This window comes from Atractosteus spatula, chromosome 17 (assembly GCF_055471065.1).
Source record: "Atractosteus spatula isolate fAtrSpa1 chromosome 17, fAtrSpa1.hap1, whole genome shotgun sequence".
In the NCBI taxonomy this organism is placed as follows: Eukaryota; Metazoa; Chordata; class Actinopteri; order Semionotiformes; family Lepisosteidae; genus Atractosteus; species Atractosteus spatula.
Window position 1 is genome coordinate 17,572,857 of NC_142722.1, and position 6,369 is coordinate 17,579,225.

Below are 6,369 nucleotides of genomic sequence, written 5' to 3' on the forward strand. Positions count from 1 at the left end.
TTTGAGAGGATCCTTTTTTTCATTTTAAATCGCTTCCACTAATCTCCACGTTTGACAAATCTAAGATGATTACTTTTTTATTAATTTTACAGCACCTTTCTTCCATTTATACTACTGTAAAAAATGTCATTGCTATATTTTTCATAGAAATGTTTTTTTTTTCTGTTCAGTGAAAAGGGTTTTAAGATGCAAGCTTTTAAAGGAGCTGTATCTGAAATGTGTTATTAAATCAAATTCTTTATTATATTTAAATTCAATCGTTTTTTTAAACTATAACCAGGGACAAAAACTTTTTTTTGCACCACCAAAAGTGGTGAGACATACAATCTTAAGACAGTCAGCCAATAGCAAATCACCCTTCTTCATTCCGTTTTAAGTCTTTATTAATATTTTTGGTCTGGGTGGATCACCTCTAGAAAACTGCAGTGCAGAATTGGATGGGGAAAATTTGTGCCTCTCCACAGGTGGATGGAATCTATTGCACAGACCCTCAGCTAATAGAAAATCACCTTGTTTTTGTCAGATAAGTGTCTTTGCTAAAACTGCTGGGGTTTATAGAGCACCTCCTATTCCCAGACTGGGACCGTGCAGCGATGGGCAGGGAGCAGTCTCACTCCCCTCTCAGCCACACAAAAATCTGTGCCACTTCAAAACTATTTCAAATCTATTCTACAGATCCTCAGCTAATAGTACATCACCATGGTTTTCTCAGATGAGTGTCTCTGATAAAGTTGCTGGGGTTTATAAGACCACTTGCTGTTCCCAGACTGGGACCACGCAGTGATGGACAGGGAAAACTGTCAACAACAACCGTGATCCCAACCAAAGTAATGCTGACACTGAAGATCATAGTATTGCGGCCAAAACCATAGGTGTGACAGGGAGTAAGCGTACAATAAAAAAATGGTTCTTAGGCACAGAGTGGATGACTGGCAATGTTTTGAAAAGGTGTAAACTGCATCCATAAATCACTCAACAGCCAAAAAAACCAAAGGTGGAGTATGATGCTTGCAATGAGCGGTTTAACTTTGATTGTGTAGGTATGACACAGAATGACAGAGATATTGAATCTGTAGGGTTTCTGTGTTGATGCTGAACCAGGTGAAATTGACATATGATCTAATATTAGAGAATTTCTCACGGAACATCTATCATCCAAAATTGGACTCCCAAGCCAGATATTTACAATGTTTTTAAAACTTACAAGGCTGTCTGTGAAACGGATAATAAGGTTCTTGAACCGCCTGTTGTCACTAGTGTCGTGACACGTCATTGTTGACGCCTGGGTTACACTGTAGGTGAGCTGCGCGACGTGGTGTGAAGTTCGCCTTTACGCACCGACTCCGGTCATTTAATCGGAGGCGTGGCTCATAATATCTGCCCTCTGGGTGCGGCTAAGCCTGCCGGCCTGTCCTGGCTCCCACACTGCCTGGGCTTGAGGCTTTCTGGGGCTGCAATTCCGGGCTCTGACCAGCAGGCGGCGCCGTCTCCCGCTGGGAGTCCCGGCAGCTCCAGTCTGCTGCAGACCACAACTGCGCCTTTGATTCAAAGTGAAAACAGGGCTATGAAGGGACTGAGAACGTGAGAGCAAAGCTGGGGGGGGGGGGCCCAGCCTCTGACTAGGCCTACCTTCACAGAAAACGTCCTGTTGATTTTCGGCGCGTGCTGCTGAGGAGCAGCTGCACATTTTATCCCTTTCTATCCATCAACTGCCCTCCTCCCCCCACCCCAACTCCTTCTTTTCTCCCTCTCTCTTCCCTCTATTCTACAGCCTTGACAGCTCGCCATCTCTGCACTGGAGGCCTTTTCATGGCGGGCACCTGTCAGGAAGGGGGTGAGGGGTGGAGGCGCTAGATTTAACTGTCGCACCCAGAAGTGGAGGAAAAGTGTGTAGGAGTCTGGGAGGCGCAGGGGAGGGAGGGAGGGGATTTATGTCTTGCCATTCATCTTTGAAACGTCTCTTCTCTGCTGTCCTTCTTCCAAAGGCCTTATTCAGTGTGTTGCTGCGTGTGTTGGGACGATGTGTCCTGCCAGTGTGGGGTGGTTTCATCATTCCTCTGGACAGGATCCAGGCCGTCAGTACTAGTGATGCGTTTTTCTGTTTACTTTCTCTCTGCCTTATTACATTTGTTGCAGAACAGCGACATATTTAGAACGAGTGGAGTGGACTAACAATTTGTAGAATTAAACTCCCGCAATTGGAACATTAATTTTACCTGCCTTGTATACAAAATGTTATCCAGACAGTATGTATCATTGTTCATGCAGATGGATTCTGAACCACAGCAGAGAACTAATTGAATAAAATTCCGGCTTAAACTTCAGTTTAGGCATGAATGATAGTAAAACCATTGCCTTTCTGGTATCATCTGCAATTAGACATGACTGGACAACAAAGGCTTTAGATAAAATATGTTCAAAATGGAGTTTCAGGAACTCTTGGGAGGCTCTCTGCTCAGAGACCAGGCTAGGCCCTGTGGTGCAGAGGTTGCTGGTTCAGAACTGGGCTGTGTCACTTGTCAGCTGTGGCACAGAACTGGCCAAGAGGGAAGGTATGGTTTTGAAGCTTGCTAGACTAATCCACGAGAGCTGCATCACTTCTAGGCCCAGTGCCTATTCTCTGCTGTTTGCTCTGTGTTTTTATAGTGTGTGGCCTGAAATGCATTTGCTGGTGTGTATGGGGTAACCTCGTCCTGGAAGACTGGTTTGTCGGGGGGTTTTAATTCTGAGCCCCACTGATCTAGATCAGCTCCCTATAGGGAGGCTTAATTGGATCCATTTGCTACTAGCTGTTCAGGTACTGTTGCTTTAAATAGACCTAGAAACCCTCCAGAAACATATAACCCTGCTGTGGAAATGTGCCGAGTTCAATAAACAGTTGTGGTGTTAAAAGAATGTGACACTGCCAGGCATAGAGTAAAAGGGCATTTTTACAGACAAACAAGCGATCTACATTTCACTTGGATCAGTAGACCTTTGAAAACTGAACAATGTATGCGCAGATCTAGTTTGTATTTATCCTAATAAAACAGATCTTAATCTAAAGAAATCAAACCCTCTCTGTCCATTACTGATCCAACACATTATAATCCATACGTTTGCAAATGTACAAAGGAGACCATCCAAATTTTCCTATTGTCCCAAGTGAACTGACAGCATTACCCTTTTCATATTGCACAGCTGTGTTCTCCCTGGAAGAGAAAAACAAGTGGTGATGTCTTCATTGGAGTTAAAACAAAGGATTTGCATTCAAAGAATCGTTTGCAATATGTTATAATGTATTTAAAAGAACTTAGTTTAGGTTTTAACAAAATTATAGCCTGTTTATTTATAGTTCGATGTAGAAGGTTTTAGGTGCATTAAGTGTAATTTCACCATGATATATAATGCTATTGAAGCTGCAATAGCAAGTATTGTTTAGCCAAAAGAACTATTGGCAAACTGGCTTTTTACTGATAATCATTCCAAACCCTTCTACCGAAGAGACAGATACAAGGGTGATGTGCAATACAAAGTCTTTGCGTCAGTTTCTTTGCATACTGGTGTGATGCACAGCTCTTTTCGATATGCACACTTGCCCTGTCCCACAGGCATTCAAACCAACAGGAAGGAAATGAAAACAAGGTCTTTGTTTTAAACATTTGTAGAAATGAGATGGAAACCTCCTGGACAAACCAGGTCTGTTGTTATTTTTTTTTGCACTATAATAACGTAAGTTCCAAATTCATATCTACAATTCATGGACAGAAAGAAATTAAAATGTTCTCAGCGCAGATTTGTTGATGGGCCTTTGACAAATGCAGGCAGACAGACTGACACAGATTGATTGTCTATCGGCAATGGGCACAGTATATGTGTTCAGTTGAGCTGGCATTCTGAAGTTGAGCTGAGCAATGACAGGAGCTTCATTTAGGTCGGTAACAAGAGCCACGGAGTGTTCTGAGAGACGTCCAGCACAGCAGTGAGAATGGAAGATCCGGTGAAGAGAGGCTTTATGTGCAGAGCGGGTGATCTGTTTTAGAATTAGATTTTAGAAAGCACATCCTCTCTGCACACAACATGCACTTGTACAAGAACCTCTTCTCTCCTGTTTCGGTGGCAAGAAGGCAAGAGAAATCATGACCAAACAACAAGAAATGTTCTTCAGAATTTCCAGGGAATGATTGGGACCAAAGCAAAATATTTTCAGATCAGACCCTGGTCTTTACAACACTTTTTAACTTGCAATTCTTAACATTGAGAAGGTTCTGCCTTGGTATACAAAACCTTTTATTTGCTTATTTACCTTTATATCTCAAGACCATAAGAAAGCTAACGAACTATTCTGTACATCAAGCTCATTTGGTTTCTAGCTGCCAATTGATCTGAGAGGTATCGTCTTTAACGACATGGCAGTGGGCAGCTGGCTCCCACAGCCTCTCTGTCTAAAACATTGCCTTCAGTTTTAAACGTGGCTCGTCAATGACAATAATGTGATCTTCCAGTAAATACGCACACCATTGCTCATTTTATCGGGAAGTCAACAGCATTTGACTTTGTTGAGTGTTTGTGTTTTGTTGTTTTCACTGGGAGGTGTGTGATCTTCCGCCCTGTTCTTTAAGATCTTCTTTGCAGCAGTTCCAGTAATTAATCGCACAGCTGGGGAAGAGACACTGACTGTAGCTGCCGCACAGCAACCTGGCGCTGCAGAAAGACAGGATATCCCTCAGCAGGACTTCGTATTCCCTTTCTCTTGACTCTATCCTGTCTGTCCCAGCAGACCCTTGCAGCACCAACACCCAGAACGATAAGATCAGGACAGCGGCGAACAACAGGAACACAAGGCTCCTCCAGTGTTGGAGGTCAAGAAATACAAGCGCAGGATGACACATTTACACCACAGTCGCTGCAGAGCCCTGTGTGTCTTGGCGATCCCCATTGTTTGGCAGTGGGAGGATACATGGTTGTTTTTATCAGGAGCCTATTTTTACTACCTGCAATGTAAATTTTCACACAAGGGTGGTTGCTCCCTTTCCTGATCCCTATAATATAATGCTGCGCTGAGGCTGTCTGAAACAGTCATTTCAACACAGCTCATTTCCAGGGATTCACTCCTACAGTCAGTCCTTTAGACCCCGCCCTTGGCAATGCACTAATGTGCGAGTAGATACTGATTTCTGAAGAAACGGCTGCCTGTGCATTTTAAATGATTCCAAGGGAAGGCCGGCTGGAGCTACCGAGCTACCCTAATTCCATCAGAGAACAGCCAGATGCATTCAGGGAATTTCAAATAAAAAAGAGGCTGAAAAAATTCTTCTGAACCTCTGAACCGAAGAGTTAAACTGAATAGATAAGACTACAGTTGCACCTCATGCAAGTATCTGAATTCCTCAAAGTCAATGACAGCGTCGATACCGCGGGCTTCATCTGAGTGAACACTGAAAGACACTCCGGAAGACAGCTGTAGAAACTGACCAGAAGTGCTTTTTAAAAACTGAGAGTAGTAAGCACCTCTTTACTGAAAAGGTTGTGGGAGTAGGGAACAACCTGCACAGCCACTTGGTTGAAGCCAGCACCTTGCATTACCACAAGCAACAGGTGGGTGAGATCCCTGGATCAATTCACTGCTTACCACAAACGGGAGAGTTCGGCCAAATTGTCTCCTGTCATTAGTAACCGTTCTTATGTTGTGTAAACAGCAACTTGTGCAAGGAGAAAGCCTTTGCCTTCCACATGACAAGTAGCACATTATTGAACTAGATCACCACACGCAAAAGTTGTAAAAATCCAGTGCAAATGAATAGTAGGAAATTTCCAGAGGGGAGGCACTGCATTACAGGTTACAGTGGTTACTTAAGTTGAGAAGAGGGCAAATCATATGCGCTTACTGCAAATGAACCCAAACAAAGCATGATTTCATGAACAGCACACCCTGCATGAGAACAGTGTAGGCTGGAAATGTGGTAAAGCAGTAGCTCACACAGGAAAGCCAGCGTGCAGTCCATGAGGGGGTACAACAGATAGAACAGAAAGTTGTTATCTGTCCTTTATACAACAGGTGAGGTGCATGCAGAAGTTAGATGAAATTCTGAGCTGCTGTATTAATTATAAAGCAAATAATCCAATCGAAAGGTTCAAGAGGGTGGCACAGTGACAACAGTGAGACACATAACTGCCTCACAGCGCTGGAGCCCTGGGTTCAATTCCAGACCTGGGGTGCTGTCTGTGTGGAGTTTGTATGTTCTCCCCCTGTTATTTCCTCCCACAGTCCAAAGACATGCTGGCAGGTTAATTGGCTTCTAGGAAAAAATCAACCTGGTGTGAGTGTTTTTGCGTGTGCTCCGCGATGGACTAGTGTCCCACCCAGGGTGTACCCTGCCTTGTGCCCGT